This window comes from Scyliorhinus torazame, chromosome 5, assembly GCF_047496885.1.
Source record: "Scyliorhinus torazame isolate Kashiwa2021f chromosome 5, sScyTor2.1, whole genome shotgun sequence".
NCBI classification, from domain to species: domain Eukaryota; kingdom Metazoa; phylum Chordata; class Chondrichthyes; order Carcharhiniformes; family Scyliorhinidae; genus Scyliorhinus; species Scyliorhinus torazame.
Window position 1 is genome coordinate 4,909,632 of NC_092711.1, and position 15,574 is coordinate 4,925,205.

Sequence of the window (15,574 nt, forward strand, 5' to 3'; positions counted from 1 at the left end):
AGTGTTTGATGGGGACAGTGTAGAGGGAGCTTTACTCTGTATCTAACCCCGTGCTGTACCTGTCCTGGGAGTGTTTGTTGGGGACACTGTAGGGGGAGCTTTACTCTGAATCTAACCCCGTGCTGTACCTGTCCTGGGAGTGTTTGATGGGGACAGTGTAGAGGGAGCTTTACTCTGTATCTAACCCCGTGCTGTACCTGTCCTGGGAGTGTTTGATGGGGACAGTGTCGAGGGAGGTTTACTCTGTATCTAACCCCATGCTGTACCTGTGCTGGGTGTGATTGATGGGGACAGTGTAGAGGAGCTTTACTCTGTACCTAACCCCGTGCTGTCTCTGTCCTGGGAGTGTTTGATGGTGACAGTGTAGAGGGAGCTTTACTCTGTATCTAACCCCGTGCTGTCCCTGTCCTGGGAGTGTTTGATGGGGACAGTGTAGAGGGAGCTTTACTCTGTATCTAACCCCGTGCTGTACCTGTCCTGGGAGTGTTTGATGGGGACAGTGTAGACGGAGCTTTACTCTGTATCTAACCCCGTGCTGTACCTGTCCTGGGAGTGTTTGAAGGGGACAGTGTAGAGGGAGATTTACTCTGTATCTAACCCCGTGCTGCACCTGTCCTGGTAGTGTTTGATGGGGACAGTGCAGAGGGAGCTTTACTCTGTATCTAACCCCGTGCTGTACCTGTCCTTGGAGTGTTTGATGGGGACAGTGTACAGGGAGCTTTACTCTGTATCTAACCCCGTGCTGTACCTGTCCTGGGAGTGTTTGATGGGGACAGTGTCGAGGGAGCTTGACTCTGTATCTAACCCCGTGCTGTACCTGTCCTGGGAGTGTTTGATGCGGACAGTGTAGAGGGAGCTTTACTCTGTATCTAACCCCGTGCTGTACCTGTCCTGGGAGTGTTTGAATGGGACAGTGTAGAGGGAGCTTTACTCTGTATCTAACCCCGTGCTGTACCTGTCCTGGGAGTGTTTGATGGGGACAGTGTCGAGGGAGCTTGACTCTGTATCTAACCCCGTGCTGTACCTGTCCTGGGAGTGTTTGATGCGGACAGTGTAGAGGGAGCTTTACTCTGTATCTAACCCCGTGCTGTACCTGTCCTGGGAGTGTTTGATGGGGACAGTGTAGAGGGAGCTTTACTCTGTATCTAACCCCGTGCTGTACCTGTCCTGGGAGTGTTTGAATGGGACAGTGTAGGGGGAGCTTTACTCTGTATCTAACCCCGTGCTGTACCTGTCCTGGGTGTGTTTGAATGGGACAGAGTAGAGGGAGCTTTACTCTGTATCTAACCCCGTGCTGTACCTGTCCTGGGAGTGTTTGATGGGGACAGTGTGGAGGGAGCTTTACTCTGTATCTAACCCCGTGCTGTACCTGTCCTGGGAGTGTTTGATGGGGACAGTGTAGAGGGAGCTTTACTCTTTATCTAACACCGTGCTGTACCTGTCCTGGGAGTGTTTGATGGGGACAGTGTAGAGTGAGCTTTACTCTGTATCTAACACCGTGCTGTACCTGTCCTGGGAGTGTTTGATGGGGACAGTGTAGAGGGAGCTTTACTCTGTATCTAACCCCGTGCTATACCTGTCCTGGGAGTGTTTGATGGGGACAGTGCAGAGGGCGCTTTACTCTGTATCTAACCCCGTGCTGTACCTGTCCTGGGAGTGTTTGATGGGGACAGTGTAGAGGGAGCTTTACTCTGTATCTAACCCCGTGTTGTACCTGTCCTGGGAGTGTTTGATGGGGACAGTGTCGAGGGAGCATGTCTCTGTATCTAACCCGTGCTGTACCTGTCCTGGGAGTGTTTGATGGGGACAGTGTAGGGGGAGCTTTACTCTGTATCTAACACCGTGCTGTACCTGTCCTGGGAATGTTTGATGGGGACAGTGTAGAGGGAGCTTTACTCTGTATCTAACCCCGTGCTGTACCTGTCCTGGGAGTGTTTGATGGGGACAGTGTAGAGGGAGCTTTACTCTGTATCCACCCCCGTGCTGTACCTGTCCTGGGAGTGTTTGATGGGGACAGTGTAGAGGGAGCTTTACTCTGTATCTAACCCCGTTCTGTACCTGTCCTGGGAGTGTTTGATGGGGACAGTGTAGAGGGAGCTTTACTCTGTATCTAACCCCGTGCTGTACTTGTACTGGGAGTGTTTGATGGGGACAGTGTAGGGGGAGCTTTACTCTGTATCTAACCCCGTGCTGTACCTGTCCTGGGAGTGTTTGATGGGGACAGTGTAGAGGGAGCTTTACTCTGTATCTAATCCCGTGCAGTACCTGTCCTGGGAGTGTTTGATGGGGACAGTGTAGAGGGAGCTTTACTCTGTATCTAATCCCGTGATGTGCCTGTCCTGGGAGTGTTTGATGGGGACAGTGTAGAGGGAGCTTTACTCTGTATCTAATCCCGTGCTGTACCTGTCCTGGGAATGTTTGATGGGGACAGTGTAGAGGGAGCTTTACTCTGTATCTAACCCCGTGCTGTACCTGTCCTGGGAGTGTTTGATGGGGACTGTGCAGAGGGAGCTTTACTCTGTATCTAACCCCGTGCTGTACCTGTCCTGGGAGTGTTTGATGGGGACAGTGTAGAGGGAGCTTTACTCTGTATCTAACCCCGTGCTGTATCTGTCCTGGGAGTGTTTGATGGGGACAGTGTAGAGGGAGCTTTACTCTGTATCTAACCCCGTGCTGTACCTGTCCTGGGAGTGTTTGATGGGGACAGTGTAGAGGGAGCTTTACGCTGTATCTTACCCCGTGCTGTGTGTCCTGGGAGTGTTTGATGGGGACAGTGTAGAGGGACCTTTAGTCTGTATCTAACCCCGTGCTGTACCTGTCCTGGGAGTGTTTGATGGGGACAGTGTAGAGGGAGCTTTACTCTATATCTAATCCCATGCTGTACCTCTCCTGGGAGTGTTTGATGGGGACACTGTAGAGGGAGCTTTACTCTGTATCTAACCCCGTGCTGTACCTGTCCTGGGAGTGTTTGATGGGGACAATGTAGAGGGAGCTTTACTCTGTATCTAACCCCGTGCTGTACCTGTCCTGGGAGTGTTTGATGGGGACAGTGTAGAGGGAGCTTTACTCTGTACCTAACCCCGTGCTGTACCTGCCCTGGGAGTGTTTGATGGGGACAGTGTAGAGGGAGCTTTACTCTGTATCTAACCCCGTGCTGTACCTGTTCTGGGAGTGTTTGATGGGGACAGTGTCGAGGGAGGTTTACTCTGTATCTAACCCCATGCTGTACCTGTGCTGGGAGTGATTGATGGGGACAGTGTAGAGGAGCTTTACTCTGTACCTAACCCCGTGCTGTCCCTGTCCTGGGAGTGTTTGATGGTGACAGTGTAGAGGGAGCTTTACTCTGTATCTAACCCCGTGCTGTCCCTGTCCTGGGAGTGTTTGATGGGGACAGTGTAGAGGGAGCTTTACTCTGTATCTAACCCCGTGCTGTACCTGTCCTGGGAGTGTTTGATGGGGACAGTGTAGACGGAGCTTTACTCTGTATCTAACCCCGTGCTGTACCTGTCCTGGGAGTGTTTGAAGGGGACAGTGTAGAGGGAGATTTACTCTGTATCTAACCTCGTGCTGCACCTGTCCTGGGAGTGTTTGATGGGGACAGTGCAGAGGGAGCTTTACTCTGTATCTAACCCCGTGCTGTACCTGTCCTGGGAGTGTTTGATGGGGACAGTGTACAGGGAGCTTTACTCTGTATCTAACCCCGTGCTGTACCTGTCCTGGTAGTGTTTGATGGGGACAGTGTAGAGGGAGCTTTACTCTGTATCTAACCCCGTGCTGTACCTGTCCTGGGAGTGTTTGATGGGGACAGTGTCGAGGGAGCTTGACTCTGTATCTAACCCCGTGCTGTACCTGTCCTGGGAGTGTTTGATGCGGACAGTGTAGAGGGAGCTTTACTCTGTATCTAACCCCGTGCTGTACCTGTCCTGGGAGTGTTTGATGGGGACAGTGTAGAGGGAGCTTTACTCTGTATCTAACCCCGTGCTGTACCTGTCCTGGGAGTGTTTGAATGGGACAGTGTAGGAGGAGCTTTACTCTGTATCTAACCCCGTGCTGTCCCTGTCCTGGGTGTGTTTGAATGGGACAGAGTAGAGGGAGCTTTACTCTGTATCTAACCCCGTGCTGTACCTGTCCTGGGAGTGTTTGATGGGGACAGTGTAGAGGGAGCTTTACTCTGTATCTAACCCCGTGCTATACCTGTCCTGGGAGTGTTTGATGGGGACAGTGCAGAGGGAGCTTTACTCTGTATCTAACCCCGTGCTGTACCTGTCCTGGGAGTGTTTGATGGGGACAGTGTAGAGAGAGCTTTACTCTGTATCTAACCCCGTGCTGTACCTGTCCTGGGAGTGTTTGATGGGGACAGTGTAGAGGGAGCTTTACTCTGTATCTAACCCCGTGCTGTACCTGTCCTGGGAGTGTTTGATGGGGACAGTGTCGAGGAAGCATGTCTCTGTATCTAACCCGTGCTGTACCTGTCCTGGGAGTGTTTGATGGGGACAGTGTAGGGGGAGCTTTACTCTGTATCTAACACCGTGCTGTACCTGTCCTGGGAGTGTTTGATGGGGACAGTGTAGAGGGAGCTTTACTCTGTATCTAACCCCGTGCTGTTCCTGTCCTGGGAGTGTTTGATGGGGACAGTGTAGAGGGAGCTTTACTCTGTATCAAACCCCGTGCTGTACCTGTCCTCGGAGTGTTTGATGGGGACAGTGTAGAGGGAGCTTTACTCTGTATCTAACCCCGTGCTGTACCTGTCCTGGGAGTGTTTGTTGGGGACACTGTAGGGGGAGCTTTACTCTGAATCTAACCCCGTGCTGTACCTGTCCTGGGAGTGTTTGATGGGGACAGTGTAGAGGGAGCTTTACTCTGTATCTAACCCCGTGCTGTACCTGTCCTGGGAGTGTTTGATGGGGACAGTGTCGAGGGAGGTTTACTCTGTATCTAACCCCATGCTGTACCTGTGCTGGGTGTGATTGATGGGGACAGTGTAGAGGAGCTTTACTCTGTACCTAACCCCGTGCTGTCTCTGTCCTGGGAGTGTTTGATGGTGACAGTGTAGAGGGAGCTTTACTCTGTATCTAACCCCGTGCTGTCCCTGTCCTGGGAGTGTTTGATGGGGACAGTGTAGAGGGAGCTTTACTCTGTATCTAACCCCGTGCTGTACCTGTCCTGGGAGTGTTTGATGGGGACAGTGTAGACGGAGCTTTACTCTGTATCTAACCCCGTGCTGTACCTGTCCTGGGAGTGTTTGAAGGGGACAGTGTAGAGGGAGATTTACTCTGTATCTAACCCCGTGCTGCACCTGTCCTGGGAGTGTTTGATGGGGACAGTGCAGAGGGAGCTTTACTCTGTATCTAACCCCGTGCTGTACCTGTCCTTGGAGTGTTTGATGGGGACAGTGTACAGGGAGCTTTACTCTGTATCTAACCCCGTGCTGTACCTGTCCTGGGAGTGTTTGATGGGGACAGTGTCGAGGGAGCTTGACTCTGTATCTAACCCCGTGCTGTACCTGTCCTGGGAGTGTTTGATGCGGACAGTGTAGAGGGAGCTTTACTCTGTATCTAACCCCGTGCTGTACCTGTCCTGGGAGTGTTTGAATGGGACAGTGTAGAGGGAGCTTTACTCTGTATCTAACCCCGTGCTGTACCTGTCCTGGGAGTGTTTGATGGGGACAGTGTCGAGGGAGCTTGACTCTGTATCTAACCCCGTGCTGTACCTGTCCTGGGAGTGTTTGATGCGGACAGTGTAGAGGGAGCTTTACTCTGTATCTAACCCCGTGCTGTACCTGTCCTGGGAGTGTTTGATGGGGACAGTGTAGAGGGAGCTTTACTCTGTATCTAACCCCGTGCTGTACCTGTCCTGGGAGTGTTTGAATGGGACAGTGTAGGGGGAGCTTTACTCTGTATCTAACCCCGTGCTGTACCTGTCCTGGGTGTGTTTGAATGGGACAGAGTAGAGGGAGCTTTACTCTGTATCTAACCCCGTGCTGTACCTGTCCTGGGAGTGTTTGATGGGGACAGTGTGGAGGGAGCTTTACTCTGTATCTAACCCCGTGCTGTACCTGTCCTGGGAGTGTTTGATGGGGACAGTGTAGAGGGAGCTTTACTCTTTATCTAACACCGTGCTGTACCTGTCCTGGGAGTGTTTGATGGGGACAGTGTAGAGTGAGCTTTACTCTGTATCTAACACCGTGCTGTACCTGTCCTGGGAGTGTTTGATGGGGACAGTGTAGAGGGAGCTTTACTCTGTATCTAACCCCGTGCTATACCTGTCCTGGGAGTGTTTGATGGGGACAGTGCAGAGGGCGCTTTACTCTGTATCTAACCCCGTGCTGTACCTGTCCTGGGAGTGTTTGATGGGGACAGTGTAGAGGGAGCTTTACTCTGTATCTAACCCCGTGTTGTACCTGTCCTGGGAGTGTTTGATGGGGACAGTGTCGAGGGAGCATGTCTCTGTATCTAACCCGTGCTGTACCTGTCCTGGGAGTGTTTGATGGGGACAGTGTAGGGGGAGCTTTACTCTGTATCTAACACCGTGCTGTACCTGTCCTGGGAATGTTTGATGGGGACAGTGTAGAGGGAGCTTTACTCTGTATCTAACCCCGTGCTGTACCTGTCCTGGGAGTGTTTGATGGGGACAGTGTAGAGGGAGCTTTACTCTGTATCCACCCCCGTGCTGTACCTGTCCTGGGAGTGTTTGATGGGGACAGTGTAGAGGGAGCTTTACTCTGTATCTAACCCCGTTCTGTACCTGTCCTGGGAGTGTTTGATGGGGACAGTGTAGAGGGAGCTTTACTCTGTATCTAACCCCGTGCTGTACTTGTACTGGGAGTGTTTGATGGGGACAGTGTAGGGGGAGCTTTACTCTGTATCTAACCCCGTGCTGTACCTGTCCTGGGAGTGTTTGATGGGGACAGTGTAGAGGGAGCTTTACTCTGTATCTAATCCCGTGCAGTACCTGTCCTGGGAGTGTTTGATGGGGACAGTGTAGAGGGAGCTTTACTCTGTATCTAATCCCGTGATGTGCCTGTCCTGGGAGTGTTTGATGGGGACAGTGTAGAGGGAGCTTTACTCTGTATCTAATCCCGTGCTGTACCTGTCCTGGGAATGTTTGATGGGGACAGTGTAGAGGGAGCTTTACTCTGTATCTAACCCCGTGCTGTACCTGTCCTGGGAGTGTTTGATGGGGACTGTGCAGAGGGAGCTTTACTCTGTATCTAACCCCGTGCTGTACCTGTCCTGGGAGTGTTTGATGGGGACAGTGTAGAGGGAGCTTTACTCTGTATCTAACCCCGTGCTGTATCTGTCCTGGGAGTGTTTGATGGGGACAGTGTAGAGGGAGCTTTACTCTGTATCTAACCCCGTGCTGTACCTGTCCTGGGAGTGTTTGATGGGGACAGTGTAGAGGGAGCTTTACGCTGTATCTTACCCCGTGCTGTGTGTCCTGGGAGTGTTTGATGGGGACAGTGTAGAGGGACCTTTAGTCTGTATCTAACCCCGTGCTGTACCTGTCCTGGGAGTGTTTGATGGGGACAGTGTAGAGGGAGCTTTACTCTATATCTAATCCCATGCTGTACCTCTCCTGGGAGTGTTTGATGGGGACACTGTAGAGGGAGCTTTACTCTGTATCTAACCCCGTGCTGTACCTGTCCTGGGAGTGTTTGATGGGGACAATGTAGAGGGAGCTTTACTCTGTATCTAACCCCGTGCTGTACCTGTCCTGGGAGTGTTTGATGGGGACAGTGTCGAGGGAGCTTGACTCTGTATCTAACCCCGTGCTGTACCTGTCCTGGGAGTGTTTGATGCGGACAGTGTAGAGGGAGCTTTACTCTGTATCTAACCCCGTGCTGTACCTGTCCTGGGAGTGTTTGATGGGAACAGTGTAGAGGGAGCTTTACTCTGTATCTAACCCGGTGCTGTACCTGTCCTGGGAGTGTTTGATGGGGACAGTGTCAAGGGAGCTTTACTCTGTATCGAACCCGTGCTGTACCTGTCCTGGGAGTGTTTGATGGGGACAGTGTAGAGGGAGCTTTACTCTTAATCAAACCCCGTGCTGTACCTGTCCTGGGAGTGTTTGAATGGGACAGTGTAGGGGGAGCTTTACTCTGTATCTAACCCCGTGCTGTACCTGTCCTGGGAGTGTTTGATGGGGACAGTGTGGACGGAGCTTTACTCTGTATCTAACCCCGTGCTGTACCTGTCCTGGGAGTGTTTGATGGGGACAGTGTAGAGGGAGCTTTACTCTGTATCTAACACCGTGCTGTACCTGTCCTGGGAATGTTTGATGGGGACAGTGTAGAGGGAGCTTTTCTCTGTATCTAACCCCGTTGCGTACCTGTCCTGGGAGTGTTTGATGGGGACAGTGTAGAGGGAGCTTTACTCTGTATCTAACCCCGTGCTGTACCTGTCCTGGGAGTGTTTGATGGGGACAGTGCAGAGGGAGCTTTACTCTGTATCTAACCCCGTGCTGCACCTGTCCTGGGAGTGTTTGATGGGGACAGTGTAGAGGGAGCTTTACTCTGTAACTAACCCCGTGCTGTACCTGTCCTGGTAGCGTTTGATGGGGACAGTGTAGATGGAGCTTTACTCTGTATCTAACCCCGTGCTGTACCTGTCCTGGGAGTGTTTGATGGGGACAGTGTAGAGGGAGCTTTACTCTGTATCTAACCCCGTGCTGTACCTGTTCTGGGAGTGTTTGATGGGGACAGTGTGGACGGAGCTTTACTCTGTATCTAACCCCGTGCTGAGCCTGTCCTGGGAGTGTTTGATGGGGACAGTGTAGAGGGAGCTTTACTCTGTATCTAACCCCGTGCTGTCCCTGTCCTGGGAGTGTTTGATGGGGACAGTGTAGAGGGAGCTTTACTCTGTATCTAACCCCGTGCTGTACCTGTCCTGTGAGTGTTTGATGGGGACAGTGTAGAGGGAGCTTTACTCTGTATCTAACCCCGTGCTGTCCCTGTCCTGGGAGTGTTTGATGGGGACAGTGTAGAGGGAGCTTTACTCTGTATCTAACCCCGTGCTGTACCTGTCCTGGGAGTGTTTGATGGGGACAGTGTAGAGGGAGCTTTACTCTGTATCTAACCCCGTGCTGTACCTGTTCTGGGAGTGTTTGATGGGGACAGTGTAGAGGGAGCTTTACTCTGTATCTAACCCCGTGCTGTCCCTGTCCTGGGAGTGTTTGATGGGGACAGTGTAGAGGGAGCTTTACTCTGTATCTAACCCCGTGCTGTACCCATTCTGGGAGTGTTTGATGGGGACAGTGTGGACGGAGCTTTACTCTGTATCTAACCCCGTGCTGAGCCTGTCCTGGGAGTGTTTGATGGGGACAGTGTAGAGGGAGCTTTACTCTGTATCTAACCCCGTGCTGTCCCTGTCCTGGGAGTGTTTGATGGGGACAGTGTAGAGGGAGCTTTACTCTGTATCTAACCCCGTGCTGTACCTGTCCTGGGAGTGTTTGATGGGTACAGTGTAGAGTGAGCTTTACTCTGTATCTAACCCCGTGCTGTACCTGTCCTGGGAGTGTTTGATGGGGACAGTGTAGAGGGAGCTTTACTCAGTATCTAACCCCGTGCAGTACCTGCCCTGGGAGTGTTTGATGGGGACAGTGTAGAGGGAGCTTTACTCTGTATCTAACCCCGTGCTGCACCTGTCCTGGGAGTGTTTAAATGGGACAGTGTAGATAGGAGCAGGAGGAGGCCTTTTGGCCCTTCGAGCCTGCTCCGCCATTCATCACCATCCTGGTTGATCATCCAACTCAATAGCCTCATCCTGCTTTCTCCCCAAGTGCTATATCCAGCCACCTCGTGAATATATGGTTGCTGGTTTAGCACACTGGGCCAAATCGCTGGCTTTGAAAGCAGACCAAGGCAGGCCAGCAGCACGGTTCGATTCCCGTATCAGCCTCCCCGAACAGGCGCCGGAATGTGGCGACTAGGGGCTTTTCGCAGTAACTTCATTTGAAGCCGACTTGTGACAATAAGCGACTTTCATTTTCATTCCATGTTTTAGCGTCAACATGTGTCCTGTTGTGAAGGAATGACATTTCAATTAGATGTCTCATCGATGTTACGTATTCAATAATTGAGACTGAAATGTAAACAGCCTTCAACGAAGGAATGATTGAAAAAGAAACGGAAATAAAAGAAAATATGGCTGATCTGAGCATGAAGATGTCTGGATATGATTTTCCGCCGTTACGTTCCGAAAGAGAATCGTACGACCAATGGAGAAGAGCAGTAGTTATGTGGACTAGGGTACCCGCTTTGGGAAAGAGAAAACAAGGTATGACGTTGGCTCTTTCTCGACCTTCTGGCAGTAAAATCCGAAACCAAGTGCTTTCTGAGCTGGAATTGGAAGAGTGAGACTCAGAAGGAGGTCGGGAGGGGCAGCACAGTGGTTAGCACTGGGATCACGGCGCCGGGGTCCCAGGTCCCGGGTCACTGTCCGTGTGGAGTTTTTGCACATTCTCCCCGTGTCTGCGTGGGTCTCGCCCCCACAACCCAATAGATGTGCAGGGTCGGTGGATTGGCCGCGCTAAAATTGCCCCGTAATTGGTAAAACGAATTGCGTACTCTAAATTTATTGAAAAAAACCCAGGACAGGGTCTGGAGATTCTCTGGTGTCAGATTTATCAAAAGGATGACTTGTTAAGGGCGTATGAAGTATGGTCAGAATTTGATAGATTCCAGAAAACAGTGGATATCTCTATTGAGGACTACATAATGGAATTTAGCAGGCTATCCAGAACCCTGCACAAGTACCGTCTGGAACATTCGCAGTCCGTGTTGGCATTTAAGTTACTGGACTGTGCGAGAGTGTCCAATATGGAGAGGCTCCTGGTTTTGACAGGAGTTACGTTTGCGGATCATGATACCTTATTCGATCAGGTGACAGAGGCCTCAAAGAGGTTTCTGGGGAAACATTCGATTCCGATGGCTCTGATGACCCAAATGGTTCAGTCAGCAATTAAGCAGACTGGGGAAGATACACTACTGACGGGACGGCGAGATCGTACGGCTGCAAACAGGTTACGAGAGTCTGGAAGGAGATCGGGACCCGGACATTGAGGACAGAAACACATTTCAAACTTATAATGGGAGGAGGGACATGAAGAATGGGAATAGGAAGATGAACCCCAGAAATGCCCGGGGTACGATAAATCGATGTGACTCCAATACCATTGTGCTTTCGAATGTCCTACACGTTATAATAGTGTTTGAAGCAACACATGACACGGAAGAGTCCGAAGAGGAAAAAGATAGTGACCAAAAAGAAGGCATTGTCCTATGGACAAGCAGTTTTACGCCGGTAATGAGGGTGAAGGCAGAGAGTAGCAATGGAGGGATGCTTTTCTAATTGGAGGGCTGTGACCAGTGGTGTTCCACAGGGATCAGTGCTGGAACCTTTGCTCTTTGTAGTATATATAAATGATTTGGAGGAAAATGTAACTGGTCTGATTAGTAAGTTTGCAGACGACACAAAGGTTGATGGAATTGCGGATAGCGATGAGGACTGTCTGAGGATACAGCAGGATTTAGATTGTTTGGAGACTTGGGCGGAGAGATGGCAGATGGAGTTTAATCCGGACAAATGTGAGGTAATGCATTTTGGAAGGGCTAATGCAGGTAGGGAATATACAGTGAATGGTAGAACCCTCAAGAGTATTGAAAGTCAAAGAGATCTAGGAGTACAGGTCCACAGGTCACTGAAAGGGGCAACACAGGTGGAGAAGGTAGTCAAGAAGGCATACGGCATGCTGGCCTTCATTGGCCGGGGCATTGAGTATACGAATTGGCAAGTCATGTTGCAGCTGTATAGAACCTTAGTTAGGCCACACTTGGAGTATAGTGTTCAATTCTGGTCGCCACACTACCAGAAGGATGTGGAGGCTTTAGAGAGGGTGCAGAAGAGATTTACCAGGATGTTGCCTGGTATGGAGAGCATTAGCTATGAGGGGCAGTTGAATAAACTCGGTTTGTTCTCACTGGAACGACGGAGGTTGAGGGGAGACCTGATAGAGGTCGACAAAATTATGAGGGGCATAGACAGAGTGGATAGTCAGAGGCTTTTCCCCAGGGTAGAGGGGTCAATTACTAGGGGGCATAGGTTTAAGGTGAGAGGGGCAAGGTTTAGAGGAGATGTACGAGGCAAGTTTTTTACGCAGAGGGTAGTGGGTGCCTGGAACTCGCTACCGGAGGAGGTGGTGGAAGCAGGGACATTGGATAGAGATATGGGCGATAAGGGAATAGTGTAGATGGGCTTTAGAGTGGTTTCACAGGTCGGAGCAACATCGAGGGCCGAAGGGCCTGTACTGCGCCGGAATGTTCTATGTTCTCCTTCAGCCATCTGAATGAGCTAGAGGACTTGAGCCTGCACCAGCTGATCGCCTGCAGTTACCCTCACCTGGCCGGGACGCTGGCACGGACCCTCAGCGCCCCCCCCCCCGAGAGCCTCCTGCTGGTCTTCGACGGGCTGGACACGAGACTCCACCCCGGCTGGCGCCGTGTGGAGATCCTCGGCTTCCTCGCCCCGCGACGGGCGCTTCGAGATGTTCTCCCTGTTCCGAGAGCCAGGACCGGAGGGCTAGTCAGGGACAGCCTGGCCCCCACCGACACCTCGACCTGGCCGGAGTCACACTCACCGCCCAGCACTGCCGCGTCCTCCCCTGCGTGATCGGCTGCTGCGAGTCGCTCGGCAGGCCGGTGCTGGGCAACACAGCAATGGACGGAGAGAGAATGGAGAGGATGGGACCCGCGCTACACAAGGTCAAAGTTGTCCGGTAAGCTGGCCGGGGCAGGAACCCCCTTCAGCACCCTTTCTCGGACCTGTAACACGGGAACAGGAGGAGGACCATTCAGGGCCCCTCCTCGAGTCTGTCACACAGGAACAGGAGGGGCCCATTCCCCCTCCTCGAGTCTGTTACACAGGAACAGGAGGAGGCCCATTCAGCCCCCCTCCTCGAGTCTGTTACACAGGAACAGGAGGAGGCCCATTCAGCCCCCCCTCCTCGAGTCTGTTACACAGGAACAGGAGGAGGCCCATTCAGCCCCCCCTCCTTGAGTCTGTTACACAGGAACAGGGGGAGGCCCATTCAGACCCCCCTCCTCGAGTCTGTTACACAGGAACAGGAGGAGGCCCATTCAGCCCCCCTCCTCGAGTCTGTTACACAGGAACAGGAGGAGGCCCATTCAGCCCCCCCTCCTCGAGTCTGTTACACAGGAACAGGAGGAGGCCCATTCAGCCCCCCCTCCTTGAGTCTGTTACACAGGAACAGGGGGAGGCCCATTCAGACCCCCCTCCTCGAGTCTGTTACACAGTTACAGGAGGAGGCCCATTCAGCCCCCCCTCCTTGAGTCTGTTACACAGGAACAGGAGGAGGCCCATTCAGCCCCTCGAGTCTGTTACACAGGAACAGGAGGAGGCCCATTCAGCCCCCCCTCCTCGAGCCTGTTACACAGGAACAGGAGGAGGCCCATTCAGCCCCCCCTCCTCGAGTCTGTTACACAGGAACAGGAGGAGGCCCATTCAGACCCCCCCTCCTCGAGTCTGTTACACAGAAACAGGAGGAGGCCCATTCGGCCCCCTCCTCGAGTCTGTTACACAGGAACAGGAGGGGCCCATTCAGCTCCTCGAGTCTGTTACACAGGAACAGGAGGAGGCCCATTCAGCCCCCCTCCTCGCGTCTGTTACACAGGAACAGGAGGAGGCCCATTCTGGCCCTCGAGTCTGTTACACAGGAACAGGAGGAGGCCCATTCAGCCCCTCGAGTCTGTTACACAGGAACAGGAGGCCCATTCAGCTCCTCGAGTCTGTTACACAGGAACAGGAGGAGGCCCATTCAGCTCCCCCTCCTCGACCCTGTTACACAGGAACAGGAGGAGGCCCATTCAGCCCCCTCGAGTCTGTTACACAGGAACAGGAGGAGGCCCATTCAGCCCCCTCCTCGAGTCTGTTACACAGAAACAGGAGGAGGCCCATTCAGTCCCCCCTCTATGTTACACAGAACATAGAACAATACAGCGCAGTACAGGCCCTTCGGCCCACGATGTTGCACCGAAACAAAAGCCATCTAACCTACACTATGCCATTATCATCCATATGTTTATCCAATAAACTTTTAAATGCCCTCAATGTTGGCGAGTTCACTACTGTAGCAGGTAGGGCATTCCACCGCCTCACCACTCTTTGCGTAAAGAACCTACCTCTGACCTCTGTCCTATATCTATTACCCCTCAGTTTAAGGCTATGTCCCCTCGTGCTAGCCATATCCATCCGCGGGAGAAGGCTCTCACTGTCCACCCTATCCAACCCCCTGATCATTTTGTATGCCTCTATTAAGTCTCCTCTTAACCTTCTTCTCTCCAACGAAAACAACCTCAAGTCCATCAGCCTTTCCTCATAAGACTTTCCCTCCATACCAGGCAACATCCTGGTAAATCTCCTCTGCACCCGCTCCAAAGCCTCCACGTCCTTCCTATAATGCGGTGACCAGAACTGTACGCAATACTTCAAATGCGGCCGTTCCAGAGTTTTGTACAGCTGCAACATGACCTCCTGACTCCGGAACTCAATCCCTCTACCAATAAAGGCCAACACTCCATAGGCCTTCTTCACAACCCTATCAACCTGGGTGGCAACTTTCAGGGATCTATGTACATGGACACCTAGATCCCTCTGCTCAGCCACACTTCCAAGAACTTTACCATTAGCCAAATATTCCGCATTCCTGTTATTCCTTCCAAAGTGAATCACCTCACACTTAACATAAGAACATAAGGACTAGGAGCAGGAGTAGGCCATCTGGCCCCTCGAGCCTGCTCCACCATTCAATGAGATCATGGCTGATCTTTTGTGGACTCAGCTCCACTTTCCGGTCTGAACACCATAACCCTTAATCCCTTTATTCTTCAAAAAACTATCTATCTTTATCTTAAAAACATTTAATGAAGGAGCCTCTACTGCTTCACTGGGCAAGAAATTCCATAGATTCACAACCCTTTGGGTGAAGAAGTTCCTCCTAAACTCAGTCCTAAATCTACTTCCCCTTATTTTGAGGCTATGCCCCCCTAGTTCTGCTTTCACCTGCCAGTGGAAACAACCTGCCCGCATCTATCCTATCTATTCCCTTCATAATCTTATATGTTTCTATAAGGTCCCCCCTCATCCTTCTAAATTCCAACGAGTACAGTCCCAGTCTACTCGACCTCTCCTCGTAATCCAACCCCTTCAGCTCTGGGATTAACCTAGTGAATCTCCTCTGCATACCCTCCAGTGCCAGTACGTCCTTTCTCAAGTAAGGAGACCAAAACTGAACACAATACTCCAGGTGTGGCCTCACTAACGCCTTATACAATTGCAGCAGAACCTCCCTAGTCTTAAACTCCATCCCCCTAGCAATGAAGGACAACATTCCATTTGCCTTCTTAATCACCTGTTGCACCTGAAAACCAACTTTCTGCGACTCATGCACTAGCACACCCAGGTCTCTCTGCACAGCAGCATGTTTTAATATTTTATCTTTTAAATAATAATCCCTTTTGCTGTTATTCCTGCAAAATGGATAACCTCACATTTGTCAACAT